General features: G+C 40.4%; 1 protein-coding gene across 5 annotated transcripts in view; it reads right to left on the reverse strand.

Moving 5' to 3' along the window:
• Window positions 1-27,046, reverse strand: part of KIF16B (kinesin family member 16B) — a 281,414-nt gene that overhangs the window by 180,170 nt on the left and 74,198 nt on the right. The window lies entirely within an intron of this gene.

Here is a 27,046-nt window from a genome sequence, read left to right on the forward strand (position 1 = left end):
AAACATAAACAAATAACTAACAAAAATGGTTACCTACAAAGACAAGAATAAAACTAAGATTTATCTGTGTACACCTTTCTACGTTGATTTAGATTGTAGAACCGTACAAATCTTACATTACATATACACATATAAATACATGTATATGCAAATATACATTATCCTTTATGCGTAACATAACAATTTAAATCCTTTAATCCTAAAATTGAAAATAAACCAAAATAAATGAATCCAAGTACTCTTCAAAATGAAAACATAACCACATAAAAAGTAACCATTATTTCAGGCAAATTTATAATGCAGCACTCTACCTATAAACCCTCCTTAACATTCTTAGAACAAAGACCCAGAAATGTACTATAAGCTTCATTCATTAATTTTATAGTACTTATAATATTAGTAATGTAGTCTTCAAAGCTTTCAAAATACCTAATATGTAGCACACAGAATAAATCAAAAAAATAATTTGTTAATGGTCTTAGGACTCAGGATTTTCACTTAAGGGAAAACACATAATTATGAAATCAGATACAAAGACTGTATTTATGAAATGGTTTAGAAGCCACAGCAGCCCAGCAGCAGTGAGGCCCCTGGGTTCACAGGTTGGTCTCTAATGCTATTTGTTGCTAACAGAAACCAGAGCTCCCCTAAGAAATGGCTGATTTAAAATCTCAGACAAAAAGATTCAATAGGAGATCACACTCCAGCAGAGAGCAAGTAGGCTTTAAACGATTTATAAGGTTGTATAGGGCCACAGGTAGGAAAAAAAAGCCACAAAACAAAACTGTGCGAGTTTGAATATCAAAAAGAATAATAATTATAGTTAACTAAACCATACCGAATCCTGAATCCAGGAAATTCCATGATTGGCTAGTAATAATCAAAAAAGAAGAAAAAGGAAAAGAAAAAGCCGGAAAGAAAAAAAAAACAAAACAACCCTTTTATTTGTCATCATTTTAAGTAACTATGGAACCAATTCCTTACCTTAAAAATATAATAAAAGGGGGAAAAGCACTTCGCTTGACTTTTCAGAGGCTCTCACTGGACCTGGTGGTGAGTGAAGTGCCACCTCACAGAAGTGGCTCATGAAGGAGGGAGGAAAGATGAAATCAGAAAATCATTATTCTGTAACTTCTATTGAAATCGTTGACTCAGGCACGACTTATCAACTATCGTCAAAGCCAAGGGATAAACAGTTCACAGAAACTAAAGTGACAACATATATTCGCTATCACTTCCACTCTCTAACAACAGCATGCATACAATAACAAAGAAAACCTAATAATAATAATAATTTAAAAAAAGACAAGAGGTCAATAGCCCAAATTAAGGCGTGAAAGACAGGCTACAAACTGCCTGCCAGGAGGACTTACACACTCATTCTTATAGGGTGAGACAAATCTCTGACCCTAAATATAGCTGCCAGTACAAAAAGGCTACCTGCTTCAGAGTACCTGCAAGCTAAAAACAAAACCTCTTCTAGGCCCAGTACCGGCCCTGCCTGATCCCAAGAGAAATGCCCCCAAGCGTTCTCACAGAGACACACGAATTAGTCCTTAACAACTCCTCAGATTAAACATGGCAACCTGCTTTCTAGGGCATTTCTTATAATGTCCTTCAATACAGGTTAATGGGATGTTGCCACAAGTTAGTTCAATAAGAGCAATTCTGCTGGGCACTAATATGATCCAGTCTAGGCATATAATTTTGAAGGTCTGACTGAATCTAGGGAAAGATTTCCATGTAGCTAAAATCCAGCTCACCACATTTGACTCAAATAAACACATGGCAGACTCGTATTTCCTCTGGGAGGCCCAATTTGGAATACATAGCTCTCAATGCTTAAATTCTCAAATTCAAACTGACATTAATGGTTTTGCAGTAGATTGCTTTTCTTTCTTTGAAACAAAAATGCAAACAGAAAAGGCCAGCCGTGATCTTTCTAAAAATAGTCTCACAATTTTCTTATTCCAATTAAGGCTCACACGCACATCCAAGTCCTTCATTCTAAAACATACATGCCTTGTGTGCTCTTTAGCCAATATGGTCCTGAAGGAAGGTGGAGCCCTCTGAGCCCCATATAGTAATCCCGAAGAAGAAAAAGATAGGCCCTAAAGAGATCACTAGTATTAAAATCTAAAATCTTAAGTCACCTACCCAGTTATACAACTAGTAAATAATCCACCTCAGATTGGACTGTAAGTAACCTGACTTCAGAGACCATGATGCTAATCACCACACCCACTACCTCTCAACAACACACCCTCCACCAGAACCTGTCCCCGCGTTTGTGCCACAGCTCGCTTGGGGCAGAACACAAGGATGGAACCCTAACTCACTTATCACTTTCACTGACACATGAATGCCTGGAATACACAAGCTCATCCAACCATGGTGGGACCTGCTCGAGGCTTCCCTAGAGCGATCTCATCCCAGCGCCTCAGGGGAGGAAGAAAACAATGTCTGAAGACTCCATACAAGTATCGAGACACAGAAAAGTAAATGAGGATAATCCCCCGTCCTCATCCTATTCTCCAAATAGTCTCATTTACAAGTTAGTCCAAGTAAGACCTGTATGATGGGTTCTGGGTTGGAATCCCAGCAAACTCTTACTCATGCTGATAACATTAATAAATAACCCTTCACTTTAGTACACATTATGGAAAGACTTTTGGTCAAATTCCACTTTAGAGATAGGCCATACAAGTGTTTTCCTTTTTTATGGAAACAAAATATTAGTAAATTGTGCTAGTAACCTCATATTTCTAAATGTGTACACCCTGGAAAGGACAGAAAACACGTAATGCTGCAAAATTTCTGCCTAGAAATCATACTCACCATTATTTTCCAAATAATGAAAAGTCAACAGTTGACTTTGCTCAAATGAAGTTACAGAATTACAATTCAATATCACAATAGCCCTTCATTTCTGCTCCATGAGACGTAAAAAAGCGGGGACAAGGGATGGGGGGTGGTCCTGAAAAGCCTCTGCATCTGAAGGCTTCCTTTGCCTCATCCACGCGAAGCCTGACTATGGTTTGTAAACCAGTATTCAACAGCCGCGCCGGTCTCATGGGAATTCTGCCTTGCCTCGTCCGGTAAAAAACAAAGAGGAGTATGAATAACTTCTTGAGACGTCTTTGCCTTCTGCAAAGCCTCCAGCTCAAGATGTTTAAAAAGAGTCACAGTAAGGCCTCCCCCAGACAAGGAACTGCCCTCCTTGTCATGGACAAGGACCTTAAACAGGATGGCATGGAAGTCAAGGAAAGCATCACTGCTGGGCCACACCTGCATCACTGGTTCAAGATCACAGAAGAAAAGAGTGGATGTAAAAATCCCTTTATGTTCTTGGGAAGGAAAAAAAAAAAACTAACCTGTACCGCCCGAGGAAAGCACGACCGAGGGGAAATGAAAATCAGTGTTTCGGGAGATGGGGGCACCAATATTTCCTCGTGGCATTGTGAGGCCCTTCTACCCTCATCAATGAGGAAATCCATTTGAGATTTTGCCACAACCCAGATCGAAATGGTATAGTTTTCCTCGTGAGCCACTTTACTGCCAAAACGCAGCTGCTGAGAGCGATCCGCAAGGGCACCAAGAGCTGCTGAGGATGACTACCAGTGAAAGAAAAAGACACGGGGAGCATACGGAGCGGCCCAAGTGAGCAGATCTGGTGAAGAGACGAAGACAATAGAAAAGTAACGTGGGGGCCCCATGTAAGGAAAAAACGTTACACTGGGAATAACCTCACTTTCTCACTGTCCTCACTTTTCCTATGCACTGCTTGCTTTTGTCACCCAGGCAACTCGCTCACTCCCCTAAGGCTGGGCATGAAAATAAAAGCAATTACTAAAAAATCAAAATCTACTATAAGAGTCAAAAATGGGAAGCAATGGTGAAATTTATGTTCTAACAGCATTTCTGATATCAACTTTTGAGAAATGGTCTGATGTGTATGGGTAGCACATGCTATATTTTTTTTTTTCCCCATTAAACTCTGTCGTTATGAATCGATGTGGCTTGATAGTCTAAAAACGGCATGTGATTGTTGGAAACGTGATACTTAACAAAATGCCAAGTTCTAGCCAAGATTAGATCCAGAAAATAGATTATATTAGACAAAATGAAAAGCGAAGGAAGGAAGGGAAGGAGAGAGACCGGGAAGGAGAGAGGGAGAAAAAGGAGAAAGGAGGAAATCCACGTAAAAATTGTGCCTGCATGCACACATGCACATGCACACGCGTGCTCAAATACACACACAACGCCCCACGGGCCACTCCGTGGGAGAGTCGAAGAGATTAATTAGATGAGTCCCAGAAAGTGCTTTGAACTCTTTGGAAGCAAGGTACAATATAAATGGAAAGCATTAGTTTCCTTATTATTCTAAAAGACACTTTGATTCACTTCCATATGAAACATAATACAACTAATATCCAGTATGCTCTCTTTTAATAATGAAAATTAATCATATCCGAAGTCTTTTTAGAATTTATATTAAATAAACACCAACTCCCCATTCGCCAACTCTAATGCTTGTATGATTATCATTTTTAAGAAGGGCCTGAAAGGATTTCTTGCCAAATAATGTAATATAAATTTAATTACAGGCATACAGGCATTTCTTTTGAGAATTATGCCCTAACTATGAAGACTCTCACAGGCACAGATATTTAGTAACTACCTACCTACCCAAGGTAATGCAGAGAATCACAAAATGTGGTCCCTGACCTCAAGAAACTTGCAACTGTACATAAAATACACATAAAATATGAAAACTATCCACTAATGTCATATTTAACCAACACTGTCGCTAAGTTGTTCTCCACAAAGGAATTTTCTCAGAAGTATAGGCCTCCTTTTGTAAAGTTCTCAGCCATTTTCTAAGATGGAATTATATTTGAGAAACATTTTCCTCAAAGGAATAGCACATTTTACAGGCCCTTGGGTTGAATGCGCTGTGATCCGTCTCCGGGACTCCAAGTCATCGTTATGACCCCAGATGACTCAAGTGTAACAGAACTCAGTCCATGCCTTAGGTTGGGCCCTCTAAGGGGGTGTGGAGACAACTTTTATCCTGAGCAAGGAGCCATCAAAGTGCTTGGATTTGTTTAAATTGTTCTGCCTCTTTTAAAATCAGCAGGTTGTCATTTATCCCTGCTATCTGGGCCTCCTCCTCACAGCTCCTATCCCACTTCTAATTTGCTTTTTGCTAATATCCTGCAGGCTGGGAAACTCAAAAACCCTTCTGAAGATATGTGCACGGAGGGGTCTCTCCTAGAAGTATAAGTTTCTAAAACATTTCAAACACTTTCCAGCCTTCCTCTGGCTTCGGGCCTGTGCTCAAAGAGCCTCTCTCTTTTAGCACTCAGCTATTTCTTAAGAGTTAAAACTGGTCAAATTCACAGGTCTCACACTCCACTCACAAATGCCTCATCTAAAAGAACAATAAAATTTTAAAAATGGGGAAAATAAAAAGTTGTATTGGGGGGGGCAATATATCTACAATGGAGATTTCGAGTTGTTCATGCTATGAGTCCAGACAGAATGACAGGAAGCAACCTGCACCCAAACCTGCACATCTCGTAACAATACGTCCCAAAGAAGTACAAACAAAAATGAAATGCAAGTTGGATTTAAAGTAAAATGTTCTAAGATTTCCCCTCAACTCCAGGATTTGGAAGAAAATGGAGCTTGAACTTTGACAAAAGCATCATAAGCCCTATGAGCAATCCAACTGTCTTTTATTACAAAGGCCTCCAGCATCCCAGAGAATGTTACTTCCATTCATTTCAAAGCAAAGAGACCAGTGACTAAACACGCTGGTGGGGACCAATGAAGAACAGAGCATACGATGTAAACACAGAAAGAAAAAGACCTTGAAGGGTGTCTGGGTGGCTCTGTTGGTTAAGCATCTGCCTTCAGCTCAAGTCATGATCCCAGGGTCCTGGAATCAAACCCCACATTGGGCTCCCCACTCAGTGGGAGTCAGCTTCTCTCTCTGACCCTCCCCTACCCCATGCTAATCCTCTCTCTCTCTCTCCTGCTCTCCCTCAAATAAATAAAACCTTTAAAAACAATTCTTTTAAAGAAAAAAAAAAAAAGACCAAAGAGAGGTATTTGAGAATCATTGCCCAAATCTGGAATTAAAATCTCAAGAATTCAAGGATATTTTCAAAACGAATATTCTCTTCAATGTCTATTGAGACAACAAAGAAAATAAAACTAATTAAAAACAATTAGAATACTTATGCAAAAATATAAATACTACATATCAAAATGTACAGGATACCAAATTTATACTCAAAGGAAAATGCACAGCCTTAAATAATTTCATTTTTATACAAAGAGCATAAAGATTTTTTTTTAAATATAAGAGGATAAGGAAGACATAAGCAGAAATTAATAGTTTGAAAACGAAAAATAAACACAAGACTTGAAGATACACAGGGATAGAAGGGAAACCTTTAGTAGGTCTAACAACAGGAGGAAAAATATAAATACAAAAAATCAGTAATGAGAAAGAGAACATATTTTTAAAATAATTTCTCTCCTGCATCCTCTAAATAGTGGCGTTCCAAACTTTTTTCTTCTTTAACTAACATAAAGAACCCAAAAACTTATGAGACTCACTGGTTCCACTTTCAGTGGAAAAAAAAATAAATCAGAATTATGTTGGAAAGAAACAAAAGAAACAAAATCATGCCAACTCAGGCCATTTCACTCATCACTATCCATGAAAAGGTAAAACACACATAGCAAAGTATAGTGATCACTGTGACGCCAAACTAAATGTAACCTAAAATTTACACATTTTTTAAAAAAAAATCAAGAATATCAATGATTGAAAGCCATGACCAGCTCAAGCGCACACTGAGGCGCACACTGAAGACACAGTGATTGACAGCACAGCTCTTCCCAAAAATTACAGATTTCTTAATGGAATACTGACCAGTCATTCCCAACTTACTCTTATAAATACCAAGTTGCAGTGGCCTAACTTACTAACAAGTAACTGTCAAGTGTAAAAAAAGAACAAACACAGAATTGTACATCATAGGCTCAGAAGAATTTATAGAAAAGACATGAATGTTTAACAAGTTTCTGGCCTTCTAGAACAAAGAGAGGTGTTTGAGAATCACTGCCCCAAAACAGAAGTCTCAAACTGGAAGTTGTCCAAAGAGGGAAACTTCCTGAGGATACTAAGCATGGACATAGTCAAAGGCTCCAAATATCCAATTTTCACGTGCATGCTTTTCTAGAACAGATCTGCTGAGAAGGTGCCCGGGCAGTACCCACCCCCAACACTGCTCCTCTTCCATCTTCTAATCCACGCTGTTCTTCCATTTTAAGGCAGAAAAACACACCTGCTATGCATCCTAATTGTACTCAAGGTGCCAAACAGAAGAAAATGTGAGTATTTGTTTTAAACCTAAGCCGCCTCCCTCAAGGCATATTATAGGACTTCCTGCTTTCTGTACACACATTCTGTATGTGAAGTCAAAGCTGGGGATAGAACCTGGGTATTTTGGCCTGAACTAAGATATTTTAAAGTATGTTGGCAACAGGCAAGCAGAAGGAATGAGAAGACACGTTGAAGATCATTTCCTTTTTTTGAGTTGGCAAAGGCACCGTACCCAGCTCCCCCCATCTACCATCTGAGGGCTGGAGAACAGAAATGACATGGATGCCAGAGGAACAGATATTAATGTATTTGTCTCAACTGAAGAATGAGTCCGATGTTTCTAAACCAGAGGGCTGTTTTTTTCTAACTGGAAAGAAAACAATTTCACAACCCCGTGGTTTTCACCACACACACACAATATACAGACAAAACTACACTTAAAGCCAATAACATAAAAACGCATTCTCAGCCTTCCCAGAGTACACAGAATTTTAAAAGATGCCTTAAAGAAAAACAGCAACAGGTATGATTGATAGTGGTCTGATGAGTGGAGGTAAAGTCTTTTTGGTAAACTTCCCAGAAACTGAGAAAGTGAATGATTCTAATGACTGGATAACAAAGCCTTTTTGGAAGTCAGGGGGTTTCCAATTCTTAACTTTCAAAAAAATTGAAGGAGGACTAAATCTCTAGTCGTCAGTGCACAGAGTATTAACAGTAATTTCTGATGATAGATCACCATGTGAATTTCTACTTATTACCTACAATCACTGGGAGGAACTGAAGGACACTGAACGATGACTCTCCTTCCACTCCCATCAACTCATCTATGTGAGAGAGCCCCTCTATCAACGTCCTTGTGAATAGTCATCTAATTGAGGGGAGAGTCCCACACATTTTGCTAAATGACACATTTTCTAACAGCATTTTTAAGGCTTAATAATTAGTTATCAAAATGCATAATACTTATGTTGCTCTGATAAAGTGTGTACAACTAATAATTATAATGGTAGCTCAGTCTGAAAGAAATTTTCTTAATAATCACAGCCTCATGATTATAGGAAATATTTTTAATTACATTTCAAATTATTTGCATGGTTTTAGTATAAGAGATTAGGCTAGGATGATCAAAGAAAAACTTCCAAGCACAAAAATATATTATGCTAGGAAGAAGATTTAGAGGGCAAACTGGATACACAAGTTCAAGGAGAAAAGCGAATGATGTAAAATCTCCAACAGTTAAAAAGAGAACTTGAATTCATTTTTACATAGATGACAGTGGATGTTGAATCCCTGTGATTTTAGATTCTATTGGATTTGCTTAGAAGAGTGATGTAAATTTTATTTTAAAATGTTAATATTCAAAGAGCACCAGAAGTTCTATCTTGTGCAGAGGTTCAATGTGTGACAAAACATAGTTAGATACAAACTTACAAACATGAAAGGGAGTATAGGGTTTTGCAAAGTTCCTTTGGCAGATACGCAAGGAAGTCAGGTGGCCTCTGCAGTCTAGTTCCTCACCTGCTCAATGGCTTGGGACAGGCACGCCCTCCAAGCTCCAGCCTCCATCCCCATCCCTGCTCAGCAGCACATGCCGCCCACCACTAAGTTCTTCGTGCAACCTGGACGCGCAGTGCCTTTGATCACTCCTTCACACATGTACCCCAACTGTCCACCCTAACAGGAGACAACAGTCATGCCCAAAGTACTGGTTTTCAAAATTAAATAAAATGTCATTTGTCAAAGGTTAGAGAGTAATTGTGAGAACCTGTTCTAAGCTGAACGTTTATCAGACATAAAACACCAGACAGGTTGAAGTCTGGACGATGAAGAGGGGCTGAGAGTGAGGTCCTAACCACCATGAATTCTAGGTGTGACCTCTGATAAATCATTTAACTGCTGGATGCTTCAGGCAGGTTTCCACCTATTTAAAAATAAATGTACGAGAGATAAGGACTCTTGCCTTACTGCAAAAGTGGCCTCAAGAGGATTAATACATGCCTGGAAAAGCATTTCCCGCTCCTAAAAGAAAGAAATGCCTAACACTGGAACAACAATAACAACAACCAACAATGGACTTCAAGTAGTCATTTATTCTAGCATGTTCTCTGCCTCTAGATAAATCAGAACTCACCCGTTCCACAAAGAGCTGGGGGCCACGCTGGTACTGAACCATAATGAATGGGAAGTCAAGATGTTCTTTAACAGGAAATATTCATTGCTAATGCAGCTTAGGTCCACAGACTCACAGCACTGGAAGTAGTCAGACAATCTCTGTCCATCAAGCTGCTTTGTCTTCCACCAGCGTAGCGTTCCACACACCTCTAAAGTACTGTGTGCCCCCATTCCAGTGGACCCTGCATTAATTTTTTATTTTAAATTATTTTAACATACACATGACCTTAAAGATTTATTCATTTATTTGAGAGAGAGAGAGAACACACATGGACGTGGGCAGCAGGAAGGGCAGAGAGAAACAGAGAGAGAAAATCTCAAGCAGACTTCTCACTGAGCATAGAGCCCGATGTGGGGCTTGATCTCAGGACCCTGAGATCATAACCTGAGCCAAATCAAGAGCAAGACACTTAACTGAATGAGCCACCCAGGCATTCCACATGTTATTTTAAAACATGTAACTGCATTCATATGCATTCCTATATGTAAACATATACGCATACACAAAGTCTCTACATCAATTATTCTAAATGGTTCAACAACTAAAGGTGAAAAAAAATCATTCTTAAGACTTCCAACAAGAACCCAACACACACATTATACAGGTACATAACATTTACATAATCCTATCACATATAAAGTTCTACATAACAAAGGCTCAACAAAGCAGATTTATCTTCTTCCTCACTTAAAAAGAAAAAATTCTAAATGAAATTCCTAGTGAACAGAGAAAATCATTCTTCTTACACTTCTTCTTTCCTCAAACTTAACGAAATTTGTGAGAAAATCAGCATGATGGAAGTCTGATGAAAGCAGAGACCTGGTCTAAAGGATCCCATATGCCCAGTATCTAGGACCCTGCCTGGAGCATAGTAGGCACGTGGTGATTACTTTGTAGAACGGATGCGCAGAAACAGGGCTCCAAAGAGAAAGGATGAGTCTCAACCACCACACATTTTAGATATGCAGGGCAGGTAAGTAATGCAACAGTTTTAAGTGAAGCCTGTTTGGCTTACTTATATTGAAATATAAATTATTTGCCCAGCTGAGATATTACTGACATATAACATATGTAAGTTTAAGTTGTACAATGTGATAATTTGATACCCATATATATTGCAAAACAATTATAATTAACAAGGTTAGTTAACACCTCCATTCCCTACATTCAAGATCTATTCTCTTAACAACCTCTATTTCCTCTACTTCCATGAGTTCACCTTTTATAGATTCTAACATACAAGTGAGATCATACAGTATTTGCCTTTCTCTGACTTAACTGACTTAGTGTAACGTCTCCAAAGTCCATCCACATTGCTGTAAAAGGCAGGATCTCCTTCCTTTTAATGGCTGAATATTCCACACAACATACCACATCATCTTTATCCATTCAGTCATCCATAAGTGAATACTCAGATTCATACCATGTCTTGGTTACTGCAATGAAGATGGGAGTGCAGATCTCGTCAAGATAATTATTTTATTTCCTTCATACACACACACTCACACACACACACACACACACACACAGAGAGAGAGAGAGAGAAGTGTGATTTCTGGATCATATAGTAGTCCTATTTTTTTTTTTTAGAAACGTCCATAATGTTTTCCACAATGGCTGTATCAGCTGGCATTCCCACCAGCAGTGCACAAAGGTTCCTTTTTCTCCACATCCTCCCCAACACTGGTTATCTCTTGTCTTTTTGATGACAGGCATTCTGACAGGTGTGAGGTGATACCTCACTGTGGTTCTGACTTGAGTTTCACTGAGATAGGTGATGTTGAGCATCTTTGCATGTGCTTGTTGGCCATTTGTATGTCTTCTTTGGAAAAAAAAAAATATGTCTAGTCAGATTCTTTACCCATTTTTTAATAGGACTGTTGTTTTATTGCCATTGAGCTGTAGGAATTCCATATATACTTTTCATATTAACCCCTTATCAGATATTTGGTTTGCAAATATTTTCTCTCATTCTGTAGGTCACCTTTTCATTCTGCTAACTGTTTCTTTTGCTTTATAAAGCTTTTTAGCTTGATGTAGACCCACCTGTTTATTTTTGCTTTTATTCATTGCACTTTTGGTGTCATCTCCAAAAAATCTAGGCCAGTATCAATCTCAAAAAGGCGTTTCCCTAGATTTTCTTATATTTGTCTTACAATTTCAGGTCTTAAAGTTAAGTCTAAAATTCACTTGGAGCTAATTTTTGTGCGTGGCATTAAATGGGGTTTATTTGCATTCTTTTGCAAATGAACATTCAGTTTTCCCCCACACCATTTCTACTGTAGGAACTATCTTTTCCCCATTCTATATATTTTGGTACCCTTGTCAAATATTAGTTTATCAGATATATGTGGGCTTATATCTGAGCTCTCAACTCGGTTCCTTGGTCTGTATGTCCACTTACATGCCAGGAACATCCTGTTCTGACTACTATAGCTTTATAATAAAAATATAAATTATTATAGTGAGCTAATATGACAAAACACAGATCAGGGTTTGAATGAGAACCTACTCTGGGATTAATTTCAAAGAAAAAAAGAAAACTAACTCCTGGTTTCTAGTCTGCCATGTAAGGAGCTTAGAAGTCACCACTCTATTTTAACAACAGTAAAAAGCTAAAAAACAAACAAACAAAAAACAAAAAAACTGGAAAAACAGCAATTTTTCTTAGATCTGTTGGAGCAGTGAGGTCACAGGACAAACTGCTACACCCCCAACCCCAAAAGTGGAGAGACAGACAGTGAGACACAAAGGATCACAAGTTACTGGAGCAGAAACCCATGAGAACGTGCAGGATAGTAAAGTAAAGGATAATTTGACAAATTGGTGGAGGCTTGCTGTGGATGAGTCTGAGGGTTAAAAACTCCAGAGGGCCAACCAAGCTTTTGTGAGACACCCCCCCCTGCCCCCGCCAGGAGCTCTACCAGACACTCACAGTGAATATAATGAAAAATTCCCTTGTGCTTCCAGTAGAAGGTGGGGGGAAACAGCCATTTTGAAATACAGCAGAACATTCTGTTCTTGTTAACAAGTACTGTCCTCAATCAACTCTCTTACCAAAGCCTAGCCTGCTGGGGTCTTATCAGAGTCTAACCTACCTGTGGAAAGGGAAATACCCAACTCCAGCTCACTCTGGCCATCCTGTCCCACCTAAGGTGTCAAGGGGGAGGGAAGGAATCAAGTGAAAAGTACTATGATATTCACAGTCAAAGGCACAGGCTCAACCAAGAGACTGAGACCTAATCATGTGAATGCAGAATGCTTCCCTCCTCCCAACCCTTTCTGCTATACTACTGAAGGCCTATTTACCATAGTTTCTCTTCCATCTAAAAATGACAAGGCACACTAAAAGATAAAAACACAATATGAAGAGACTGAAAAGGCACAAGAACCAGAGTCACATATAGCAGGAAAGTTATAATTACCACACTAAGACTTTTTAAAAATTATGATTAATATGCTAAGGGCTTTACTGGAAAAAGCAGACAACATGCAAGAACACTTCACAAGGATTAACTCAAAATGGATCACAGAACTCCATGTAAGATGTAAAACAATAAAACTCCAGGGACGATAACACAGGAGAAGACCTAGACGACTTCTGGCATGCTGACGGTGAAGTGACTTTTAGACACAACGCCGACGTCACCACCAACAAAAGAAATAATTGCTAAACTGGACTTTATTAAATTCAAAACCCCTGCTCTATAAAAGACAAGAGAATGAGAAGATCGGCCACAGACTGGGAAAAAATACTTCCCCTAACAGTGTTATACATTCCGTGGGCTTTGATATGTACCCACCACGGCAGAATAATTTTACTGCCCTAGAAATCCTCTGTGTTCTACCTATTCATCCTTCACTCCCCCTAATCTCCCTCTGAAAATCACTGATCTTACCAACTCCAGAGTTTTGCCCTTGCCAAAATGCCATCTAGTTGGAATCTTACTGTATATAGTCTTTTCAGATCGGCTTCTTCCACTTAGTAACATGCATATGGCTCCTAAAATAGTCACTGTCTGTGCCTTTAAGGGAAGTATGCCAACCTCTCTTACAGACACTGTACAAAGTAGTTATACAGATTACATTGTTAGGTGTATTATTCCAGTGAAGTATAAATGGTTATCATCCCCATTTTAATAAGGAAAAGGAAGCTAAAGTAACTCAGCTTAACTCACTCCAAGAGGTCAAGACAGGCTTCCACCCCAAACTCACTGGCTTAACGCAGATGCTCTAGGCCACCAAGCTCTACTGAGCGGGAGCTGGCAGAATAATTTAATCCTAATTTTATATAAGCAAAGAAATCTTCACTGGTACAAAGGTAAAGGGCCCAAGCCAATCTCTGGACTGACCACAGCCCATGGGCTTTGCATTCTGCCCTTGCTGACCTATTTTCTGTGCTGTCACCATACCAATCCCCTCTCCAAAAACTGCATTAAGTCATTATCTCAGGACACCTCCTTCCCTGAGATAAGCAGACTTTGGGAGGCCAACCTTAGAATCTGACCACAACCAAGTACCAACACTTGATGGACAAAAACAAAATCGAGGTTCTGAGAAATGAAGAACATCCATGATGTTTCAAACCACCACTGTCTTCTAAAACAACAGGATTTTTAGCAGCAAACTCTTCGTTTTAGTAGCAAAAGACTAAAAGGCAATCTAAAAAGACTAAAAAGCACTTTTGTTCTAAGGAATCTACTTAGGCTGTAAGTTCTCTTGTGCGCCAGATATCAAAACTGAAAAAGGTTGTTTGGCTTAGAGCCAAACAGGAATCCTCAGAACCCATTAAGTCAAAAGTGAGCAGCAACCTCTTTAGAACCATCCTAGAGCCACAAAGCACAGGAGTATATTAAAGGCTCTTCCAACTTTCTATAAGCAGTCCTGTTTAATTGGGTTTAACCCAGTATTTCCAAGACTTATTTGAACAAGGATTTGTTTTTTTCCTCTCTCAAGGAACATTAACACCAGAGCAGTCCATCAACAAACAGTTCCTGAGTGTCTGCTTTGTGTCAAGCGTTCAGCTAAGGACCAGAACTAGAATCCAGCGAGGATGTATGTCAAACATGACATTGCAAATTATTATCCAAACATCAGTACACTGCAAAGGAGATACCCAGGGACCAGAGAACACACTTTGGGCAATACTGGAATGGTGGGAGGACTGGACTGTGAATGAGAAAATTATCTTCTGGCCTAGGTTCAGACGCTGACTCCCTATGTAATCCTGGAGATCATTCAGCAAGGGAATACCGTGTTCAGGCCTCGGATGTTCCCAACTATGACATGAAAACGTTGAATAAGATCAGCTCTAAGCCTCCATCCATTTTGAATATTCTATGTCATTAATTCAATGTGAAATGAGAGAAATGAATAAGAAATTTCAATATACTTCTTAGACACTTCAAAAGACATACTGATGGCTCAGATAATGAAACTAAACTGGAAAAATGTCCTCAGAATATATGTTCAGAATTTAAATTAGCTCTGAGCATTTTTCCTGAAGCAATAATGAAGCAGCAGGAGCTTTAAAGGGGAAATGACATCCAGCATGGTCTGATCCGTGCTCTTCCTCTAGCCATGGCACCTCCCTCCTCCCAGCCCTTTGAGGGTTCCCCCCAAAACTTCAGTTCCCCAGAGTAATGGATTCTTCTAAGCTCAGGCCATCAGAAAGCCTTCATTACCCCAGCCCAAGACTCCTAACATCAGCTCAGCTCTATGGTTAGCTTCAAGGCCAACTCTTCTCTGAACCCCTCCTGATTCTTACTACTACTATCTTCCAGAAGGTCTGACTTGTTCGTCAAGCCCTCCTTTGAGTCTCTGCAAATCCTCAGACTGATTTCTGGCCACCTTGGTGTGGCCAAGCTTGTATGACAAGCTTCTCATCTACTCCAGCTTCCATTTCCTAGAGCATGATAATGCATATCCATGCAGCAGGGCTGTTCCGAGAGCCCAGTGGGTTACTACATGTCAGATACTTCAGACAACGCTGGCACACAGCCAGTGCTTGTAGTCAAGACCACCTTCTGCTTTCCCTCTCTTCCTCGTGAACAAAAAGCCAGTTTTGGTAGGAATGGCAATGTGCCTAGCTGGAAAACCGTTTCCTGGCCTTCCTTGCAAAGCAAAGCTGTTGAGTGGGGCTTGAAAGAGGGGGAGACTCAGCTAACATATGCCCCACTGCCCTTCCCCAATCCCCAATGCCCTTCCCCTAAGTCTCAGATGAGATTAAGGGATTGCAGAAACGGTCTCAAAACCGTGTACCACTAAGTCCATGCCACCAGCCTTGTTCTGTAACTCCCAACCAGGGAGGGAAAAGGGACAGGCCTTAACTGGCTAAAGGGACCTTTTCCCAGGTTGCTGGTGTCTGTTGCCAAAGGCATCCCTGATATGGTTAACTCTTGTCATTATTAGCCTTACACCTGTAACACCTTATTTCATTATTTCTTTACATTTTTGGTTTCCTCACCAGACGAATAATCTCATTCATGTTCACTCAACACCTCTCACCAAGCGGGTGCTCCAAAATGGTAAATGAATAAATGAAGTGACAATAATGGCCATTATCTTTTGTCTGCTGTTCATTTGTAAGGGAAAGAAAATGTTTCTTCTTCCCTCCCTAACTAAACCGAATATGCTTTAGATTATTTAGTATTTATAAAGGTGCCCATAGAGTGCCTGAAACTAAAGTCTTTTATTTAACAAGTCCTAAAATGAGAATATCATTGGCCAAGCACTACTTTCAGTGCTTTTGCAAACAACTCATTAAATCCTCACAACAACTCAGTGAGATAGGGACTGTAAGGGCCCATTCAGCCAGAGCAACCCCACCCCGGTTGAACCGCCATTTTGTTGTAAAACTTAAATTGACCTTGCCCCCCACAGGGGAACTTATTTAAAAGCAAGTCCAGGAAACCAGTCCCAGGTAACAAAGTCCAAATACAAGGGTGGGTCAGGCCAGGTGGAGGTATTCAATCAGTGGGGGCGCATACGGTCTCCTAGCTACCAAGGAGTATGGGCCCCCCAGCCCTTTGGGAGCCTTTTGGCGCCAATCCTAACCAAGGTGTGATAGGCTAAATCAAATGTCTACTAGGGTAAATTGTAATTCAGTTGGTCACCTAGCATGACTGTGCAGCTTTCTCTGTGTGTTACAATCTCACTGGCCACCTGTGTGTGGCCAGGCCCAACCACATGGCCTTTGCTCTATAAAAGTTAGTCTGGAAAGCAGGGAGGGGTTGTCCACTCTGTAGGGGCGGCCCCGACCGGTCAGTTTGACGGTCGGTCTGATTCCTGATGCTTGGCGCGAAATAAAGCTTTGCTTGACCTTCGCTTTGTATCAGTCTCGCTCCTTTAATCACGGACCCATTATGGGGGTACCCAATTTTGGGGAACCCAACAGGACTATTCTTTCCATTTCACAGATGAGGAGGCTGAGGCACCCGAGGTCACACTGCTAGCAACCAGCAGAGCTGGGACTGCATTTCAAGCAGTCCGGTGCCAGAGCTTGCATCCTTAACTGTTAAAAATTGAACAAGGAAAACGCTAGGCGAAAGAAAATTCAACCTGAATACTTCTGAAGGTTCCTAGCTTCACAATCCAGCAGGAACCAAGGAGGAGAACTCTGCCAAAAATCAAGGGACTATACCAAAAGTCAAGAGAGGAAATATTATCAAATGTACAGTTGGTAATGCAAAAAGAAAACAGGGGATGATATATTTTAATTCTCTCAAGAATATCTGGACTTGAAAATGAGGAAAATGGGAGGTAAAAGAAGAAATGCCATAGCAAGAAAATTTTTAAGTGACGTATATAAGCAAATGACAAAGATAGCTTTCTAGCGGCAAGCTAATCAAAATGACTACCTATACTCAGATTTAAGAAAACTCTTAGCTGTTGAGGCATTATCTGGGTATTCTGCTCCTGCAGCAATTTTAGGAAGATGATTTTTAAAACTGAGAAAAGAATCTCCAGGAACGTGAAGGTACATTTACAACTTTCAGCAGCAATTCTCAAGTTAGCTGCAACGAGACATGAGTTCTACTAAATTCTTCACAATTTATCTCTCACACAGACTCAGCACCCAGAAATCAGTCACCAGACCCAAGTCCACTTAGCAGAACCTGTCCTGTCCTCTCAGACAACTTCACTACCAACGACCCTGAAATTAAACGGGCAGGGAGCTTGTTTTTCCTATCTGTGGCGACACCTAGTGGTAAGAGGCCAATATGCGCCCTCCGCACAGTATTTCTTTCAAATTATTATCACATTAACTGTGTATTATGAAAGTGGAATATGTCCAACTCTAAAATAGATGTCCTTTTTCATAGTTAAAACTGCCAGTTATCACTTACCTTCAATCCAAAATTTAAAATATCTCCTAAGATTAACCCACTGAGAAGATACACTTACTTGGCTGAAGTAAAGAAAGCATTTTGTTCTCCAGTGTTTTTGTTTGTTTTAAATGCAAACACGTCTTTATTTACTAACAGCAGACTGGAATGGTAGGAGACAGACATTAAAAGGCTTCCTGTTAAATTGAACCAAAAAGCACTCCAGCTTAATATAACAATAAATACAAGCCATTTACTCAAAACCAACTTTCAAAATCTCTAAAGAATAATTTAAATGCAGATGAAGCCCATTATAGAATGGCTTGCTGATTTAAATATGCCACAGGCTAAATCTTGTCTCCAAATTTTACATATTAAAATTATATCCTAAAAGATGCAGGCTAGCTATATTCTCTTCATCAAAGTAAAGTTCCATCTTTGTACTAAGAATCTAGGTGTCTGGAAACCATTTTAAAAGATAAGTAAAGTATAATTAAAGAGCACTGAATTATGAATAAGAAAACAGGAGCTAGCCCTGGTTATAGTCTAGAACTTTCACGCCAAGTCATTTAATTTCTCTTGGCCTCAATTTCCATTAAAAAAAAAAGGTAGGCTAGGACAAGGGAAGAGTTTCACCAAGGTTCCTGCCTGGGCCCCCTTTTCTAACATCCCATGTTCTGTGAATAAGATGATTGTGGAGATCTCTTTCAGCATTTTTTTTTTTTTTAATTACTTAAAACATACACAATGACACGGCACTTTGAGGAAGATAGTGCCATCGGGGAAAGAAAGGAGTCTGAATGGGAATTGGTGTGGAACATAAAAGATTTCTTTAAGATGTTTAGATAATAACTCCAGACCTAGATCAAAGACACATTAAATTGCATCTACTGTGACCTTGCAATTTCTCAACCATATGTACTGTCTAAAGCCTTATAATAAAGATCTTCAGAAATCAATGTAATTTAAGTGGGCTTTGCTGCTAAACCAGGACAGTCATGAACATTCTGGTTAAGCAAAATACTGCCACCAGAGTAAGTTGAGGTCTTTATCTAGTTTACTAGGAATGTTCATTGAAGATATTTTCTAAGATGAAGAGATACAATTCACTTAAAATGTGCCTGCAATTTTTTGCTACAATTATGGTTATTAGTTTCTCACTTTGCAGAAAAGAATATTGACCTGGCTAAAATAATAGCTACAGCTCCCAAGAGCTGGGAGCACGGGAGAGGGAGAGCCAGCAGGATGGGTAGTCACACTCTAACAAATAAGACTGACAGGAAATGAGGTAAGCTGAATCCCAAAGACCCACCAGATTTGGGTTGGCTCCAAATCACTGCACTGGTATGCCCCAAGTATCCCAGAAGGTCCCCTTTGGGCATTTGTGAGGGGCTGGTGACAGAGTGAGTGACAGCTCTCCAAGACGACTGAGCAGCAAAGTCCTGCATAAACAAATCAAAGAGAGCTGGAGAAAGCTGGAGGAGCACCCCGTGACCCAGGGCATCAAACGCTGGGGCAACTCACCTCATGACAAGGTCTGAGGTGAAGTCATTTGGAAAATGAGGCTAATTAAAAGTAATGGGGAGTTTTTTAATACCATTAGGAAATGCAAAGTAGAACCACAGTTCGACAGATCCAATGAAAATAGCTAAAATGAAAAAAAAAAAAAGAAAACTGCAAATGTTGCTGAGGAGGGAAAGCAGCTGGGCCTCTCATATAAGTGGGAGTGTAAATGGTACAACTACTTTGAAAACCTATGTTCACTATCTACGAAAGCTGAACATCCATCTGGCTCTATGACCTAGCAGTTCTGCTCCGAGTATCTACCCAATAGAAATATGTATATATGTTCACCAAAAGCACATTCGAGAAGGGTCAAATCAGCACCATTTCTAACAGCCAAAACCAGGAGACAACCCAAATTCAAAGCATAAAATGAATAAACAAATTGTGACATTTACACAAGTAAAATCAATCCAACTATGTACAAAATTATAGATGGATCTTACAGACATAATGCTGAGACATGAATCCAGTCACCAAAAATAATAATAATAATAATAATAATAATAATAATAATACATTCTGCAGGATTCCATATGTAAAAGCAGGACACACAAAGCTACAGTCTCAGAAGTCAGGCTAGCCATCTCCTGTGGAGAAAGTAGTGCCTGGAAGGGGGTATGGCAAGGACATTGAGGCACTGACAACATTGTCTCTTCGCCTGGTTGTAGCCTATGTGGGCATGTTTGGTCTCTGAAAACCCATCAAGTGGCAGACTTCTGATTTGTATAATACTATGTGTGTAATACATAAACACCCAGCCTGAGACAAGCCACCAGGGGACATTCAAAAAAGAAGAGTTGTCTCCACCCCACCTCCCAAAAAAATCCAGCAGCAAGGGACAGAAAGGAAGCCCTCACTGTAGACCTGTGAAGCAGACAAGCAGGGCAGGATTCCTATACCCACGGTATGAGGCCCACAGGGATAAGTCCATGCAGCCTCCGGAGAAAGAACCCAAGATCTTCTCCAATGGAAGGAAAGCTTAGAGCTCATCTAAACCAGCCCACTCCATTTAGGACTGAAAAAAATGAGACCAAGATAAAGGGGTTCTACTTGGTCCAAGTCACAGAATTAGTTAGGGATAAATCCAAGTGTAAAAACCAGGTTACCTCAGTTCAGAAGACTTAAATGATTATAAAATAGTCACGGTATTTCAAAAGCCTGAATTATGGGACCACCGAGAAAGGGAAAGAACGCAAAAAAGCACAAGGCCTTTGTCCATTTCATTCAAATGAGATAAGCAGTGACAAGGTGATGGGATGCACACAAGATTCACAGAGAAGAGAACGGGGATGTCATCACGAGGGGAAGAGAATGCAACCTTAGAGGAATCTGGAACATAGCACGCTGCGGGTGAGACACAGCAGGTTATCACCCTACTGCTACAATGCTTTCCTTAGGCTGCAGCACTCAAAATAACAATAGGACTGACTCTTGAACAACCCAAGTTTAAGCTGTGTGGGTTCACTTATACGCAGATGTTTTTCAACAAATACAATCCAATACTGTAAAGGTATTTTCTCTTCCCTATTTTTAGTAACATCTTCTTTTCTCTAGCTTACTTCATTATAAAAATATATTCTATAATACATAAAACAAACAAAGTATGTGTTAATCGACTGTTTATATAATCAGCAAGGCTTTCAGTCAGGGAAATAAGCATGTTTCTCTGCCTAAGAAAAAGACTTTAGAAAGGGGCCAAAGCAAAAGAGATGAGTAAGCCCAACCTTGGCGGAAGTAAAAAAATCAGAATCATTATTAAAGAAGGAGCATTACCAAACACAGAAGGAACACTGAGCCGTTCTTTCAAAGAAAGCAAATCTTGTCGTGACATTTACAGAGATAACAGAGCAGATGGTACTTAAACTGTGGCCATCATCTATTTTGGTTTTTAAAACACTGATGAACAACCAAACTCACGGCAAATACGGGGCCACTTTCTAAGACCGCTTTTCCCCTTGTTCTTCATAGTATGAGAAAGCAAAAAAGACAAGGATTAGGGAAAGGCACAACAAAAGCCAATGAGTGTGAACAGGGAAAAAACCAAGGTCAGGTTCAAACAGACCAGAACTGGGCAGTACAGAGGAGTCAAAAGCCCAGACCTCAAGATAGCATTCTTCCTCCTTAACTGTGACCTCTGTGGACCTCAGTTTCCTTGTCTGTAAATTGATAGGAAAATACTAATCCTATGCTACCCTCATGAGGCCACTGAACAGCACAAATTAATACACATGACATTTACAACCACAGCATGCACATGGTTACTGGAGACTTGAAATGTGGCTAATGCAGTGGAAACACAGAACTTCTCATTTTTATTTAATTTGTTCGTTTAAATTTTAAGACTATACTCAGTTGATTTACTGGAAGACTTTTAAATATGTTTGGGACAGAGTTAATATGAGAATCTGCTTTTCAACTATAAATTTTATAAAATCGAAACACCCATCAACTGTATCTTAGACAAATTTTGCATCTGAGTTGAGATATACTGTAAATGTGAAATTCATGCATGTCAAGGACTCATTAAAAAAAAGAACATAAAATACTTCAGTAATAATTTTTATATTGATTACATGTCAAAGTGGAGTTTTTTTTACATAATAGCTTAAATACAGTGTAGGGTTAAAATTAATTTCAGCTATATCTTATTTTTTTAACATTGCTATTAGAAAATTTTAAATCCCTACTATGTGGCTGGTGTTACATTTCTATTAAACATTGCTGACTTAGAGTAACACCTAACACACAGTCAAGTAAGCATGCAGTAAATATTATCTACTATTATTCTTCTTAATATTAAATTGCTGGATGCAAAGCAATTTGGGGGCAGCACAGTAAGGCTCCAAATACAATTGAAACAGGTCTCTACCTTCTGGACCTCAGAATCTAGCAAAGGAGAACCAGATAGTCCATAACAGCTTTATAGTGCACAAATTATTAAATATCTAGCTGTGAAAAAAGAAGACTTAGAGGGAAAAAAAATGCAGAATATATTAAAAACCTTCAAAATTATCTTTATACAAATCTATAGAAATCAGAAGAGATTTGGGTTAATCACCCAATTAAACTAGATCCAGATGAAAACAGAATAATAAAATAAAATTACATGAGGAACCCACGCCAACTGAAGGCAAACATCTGCTGTTTGTGGATGAATGGTTTTGCTCCTGCTGGGTCCAGACCTGATCCACTGGGGCGGGGGTCTTGCTGGCTCCCTTGGCCTTGCCCAGACTAAGAGCCAGCTGCACAAGGAATGGGATATTTGGATCAAGGACCCCGGTTCTTAAAGACTGGGCAGACATACACCAGAGAAAGGCAAGCTGGGGTCAAACTCCTACCAAAATGAGAGCCAGAAAAAAGGGGGCCCAGTGAAAGCATGCACCGGACAAAACAGGTTCAAGAATGTTCACAGAAACACTATTCATCATAACCAAAAGATAGGAGATAATAGCCCAAACAAAGATCATCAACAGGAGAATGGGTAAAATGGGTGTGGCAGAGTGACATAATGAAGAGGAAACCACTGCAACACACAGCATGGGTCAACCTTACAACAACAACATGCTGCCCAAAAGAAGCCAAAACAGGAAGAGAATATACTGCATGACTCCACTTGTCTGAAGCTTGAGAACAGGCAAACGTCACCTACATGACAGGTGTCGAAACAGGAGCTACCTCAGTGAGAGGGAGACAGGAAATATCGGACCGGGCAGGGGTAAGAGGGAGCCTCTGGGGAGTAGGAAGTTTTCTCCACCTTGATCTGGGTGTCGGCTGCAGGCGTGGACACACAGAGCAAAATGCATGAGCTGTCCACTTCAGGTGGGCACACTTGGTATATGCTGAACCTCCATTAAAAAAGGAAATACCCACAGTTTTTTCCCAAAGGTCCTGTGAATAAATCATTCTATTAAACAACACCAACAAATCATCTATTGAGTTGAAATTTCTTTCCAAACGGCATCACCCAAAGGCTCCAAATGCTTGCGTGAGTGCCCAGTGTGGGGACCACAGGACACTGCCGGAGCCGTGTGTGCCAGGCCTCTCCGGGGGCCCGTGCCCGTGCAAGAACCACGTCAAGATGTGCTTTAAGGGATGATCTTCCCATGTGCTTTAGTGCTAGGAGGCCCTCCTCTCCTGAGGAGGCACGGGGCACCTGTTCAAAGTGCAGATCTGGGGGTGTCACCTCCCACAGTTCCCCTTGCCTGAGTCTGCAGAACCCCCAAGACAGACTTTGAAAAAGGTCCACAAGTGGTGTCGGGTGGAAACCACTTGCGCACGGAAAATCAACTTCTGTGACATGCGGAGTAACTGACATTTAAGTGGTTTTGGATGAGACACCGGACTTTGCAACTTAAAGAAGTGTCGCAGCAAGTTCTGCTGCAGATTTCAGTCCAATCTGCTAAGAATACCACTGTAGTTTTTGCTTTAATGGCAAGGACAAGAAAAGCTTACATAAAACACATTAATACGAGGAGCGTCCTGGATCCAGAGGGAAATGACCCCATTCAGCGAGGCCTGTGTTGTTACGTTCTTTCAAGGGGAAATCACAACTACTGGAAACGAACTCCTCTCATCTAGGAGACCTAGACCACCTGCTCAGGAAAGCTGTATGTAGCTGGCAAAGCTGGTGCTAGAGAGTAGTACATGAGATATTAGAAACGTATAGCCATCTCCTCTCCCTTGCAAGTAACAGAATATCCTGGTAATAAATATCTCCATGCCACCTAGGTCCATATTTCTTGCTCAGTAGATGCCCACTTGCTAATTATACTGTCTTACAAATACATGCTTTTTTTTAAGGATTTTATTTATTTAACAGAGAGAAAGAGCACAAGCAGAGGGAGGGACAGGCAGGGTTGGGGGGAAGAAGCAGACTCTCTGCTGAGCAGAGAGCCCAATGTGGGACTTGATCCCAGGACCCTGTGATCATGACCTGAGCCAAAGGCTGGCGCTTGACCAACTGAGCCACTCAGGAACCCCCCAAATACGTACTTCTTAAAACCATCACTTTTGCTTAAAAAAAAAAAAAATCACTCTGCTGCCTGGAGTTAAGAGAAAATGCGGTCATCCTTAAATAATGCAAAGCAAAAAATCAAGCAGGATGCTAAGCAAAAGTAATCTCTTAAAACCTGCTGCTGTATTACAGATGGAGGGCAATGCCAGCTCCCTGCTCATAGTAACTGTTGCTAGGTAGACTGGGCTGGGAAACATCAAGCCAAAGGGGTCAACTGGAAATTAAGCTAAATTCAACACTACATATGAAAAGCTGGAGAGGAGAACACACCCACATTGAGGGCTCATTTTAAATAAAGTAATCAATCTAAAGGAGAACAGGAAAATGCGTTTGAATACAGGGAATGTGTTGTGTGCCATCATTCTATTCTAACACCAGAAAAGAGCAGTTTCTCTCCTATAAAATCTTCACACCACAGTACAGATACTCAACTGGCCCTTTCACATAATTTTCCAGCTGAATATAGGACTTCTGAGTCATAAAGAAAGTATTCAAAAACATTTTTTCTTAAGAAAAAAAAAAAAAGTTTCAGCTATTTTGCATCTCATTTGCACTGAAGATATCTTACACCCCAGTACATGACACCCTAGGCTTCACCAAGACTCACCCACTCCCCCCACTGCACAGTGCACAGCAGCTACGTCTCGACCTCACTGCAGCTCCCAAGGTAGGCCCTGGTTCATCTCAACCAATTCCCTTATTAAAGTGATTGATTTGGCTTGACAAGCCAAGGCCAGTCCGCAGAGGGTATCTCCCTGGCCCCAACGGTTGGTTAAAAAACGTACCATTCAGGGCAAAGCTCAAAATTCTATTGGGGACTCTCAAACCCAGAACCCTCGAATTTAGATGGTGTGGCAGGTAGATATAAAGCTGTAAATACTACTATTGCTTTGCCATTCCAAGACCAGAATGTGTGAGGATGAAGTCATTACAACAAAAAGGCAGAACCAAGAACAATCCCAGAGAACCAGAGCCAGTGCCTTGATGAAACCATGCCTAAATCACATGCTACCTCCAGACCATTACTCTTCTGTGAATTAATAAACCCCTTTACCATTTAAGCAAGTTTGGAACTGGATTTCCTACTACTTGAAATAAACAAACATAAAATGCTACACCATAAAATGTCTTAGAAGTAATGCCACATTGTAACCACATAAAACTATACACTTTTGAAAGCTTCTGTAGAGGTTAATTTTTTTTTTTTCTGCCCAGTTGGGAGGCTATCTGTTACTGGTACTTTTACATATAAGAGGACGGATTCCCAGAAAACCAAATAAATAAAAAATGGTTAACATTACTGCAATGTTACACTGCTAACTATGTGCTGGACAGCACTGTAGACATCCCATAAGTGTTCATCTGTCACCTTACGTGACAGGTGTGATTACTGGCAGCATCTCACAGTGAGGTTCTGGGAATCAGAGAGGTCAACATGACCCAGGTCAGAAGAGTGCGCTGGCAAAACTCTCTCGGTGAGGCAGGCTGCGAGCCATCTCCTCACTCCACACCCTTCCCTTCCCCTCCCCATCACACACTCCTCTCCAAACCCACAATGGCTAGAACTCATCCAAGATGAGTTAGATGTGCTCCTGGGTGACGTGAACAATAAACTGATCTGTACCATGACATGGTCCCTTTTTAAGACCCCTGCCAACAAAACCAAGTTCCTGCACTTCAGCACACCCAGTGAGCTCAGGTGCACATAAAGCACACTTTCATGTGACCAGGCAATCTTTTCCTCCCTGACCGTGGCAATAAATATGCAGTAAGAGCCCGTCAGCACACATGCTTCACTGCCAAAGATCAGAAGGAAAATCCCTTATGTATTCAAAATAATTTATCGCATGGTTCCAACATTTAACAGGGTGCATTTGACTTATTTCTGAGCCTTTTGCTCCAGAAACGTTATTCAAAAGTAAGAACCAACATGTACTTGTATTGCCTTTATTTATGCGCAGTTCCTTCAAGATGAAAACGGCCACGGAAAATATGGTAGCCTCGGCATTATTAACGGCATGGGACCTGGTTCTGGGAACTGCTCGCTTAGCCTCTGACCCTGCCAAGTTCTTCAGTCAACCTCCAGTGCTGTAGTGTTGACAGTGGTCCCCCCATTAATTATTGAGTCCCAATTTCAGAGAACAATGAACTGTATTACTCTGCCGTTAGTCTTAACAAACAGTTGCAAGAGCAGAACTTTGGGAAAGGCAGAACACACAGTCTGATGGAAATTAACAGCCAGAGTCTAACTTCCATGAGAGGCTGACAAATTAACAACTTCATACCAAGTCAAGTGCAATCACATCTTTTTCCTCTTCCTTCAGATCAAGAAAGAACCAAGGAGATAGTACACGTGAATGCACTAAAAAAGATAAAGGGCTCTGCACATGGGGCTTTTGTAGGTGACCTTTGTTCAAACACGAAGTCATCCACATTAGTCTGCAGATTAGAGTGGAGGAGACACAAGTTCTTACAACACTCTCTCAATTCATCTTTATTGCAACCCCTATCCCAAATCCTCTCTCTTCTCCATACCATCCTCTACAGAAACACAGGAATACATG

The sequence above is a fragment of the Lontra canadensis genome, unplaced genomic scaffold (assembly GCF_010015895.1).
Source record: "Lontra canadensis isolate GAN:19392208 unplaced genomic scaffold, GSC_riverotter_1.0 scaffold16, whole genome shotgun sequence".
Classification (NCBI taxonomy): Eukaryota; Metazoa; Chordata; class Mammalia; order Carnivora; family Mustelidae; genus Lontra; species Lontra canadensis.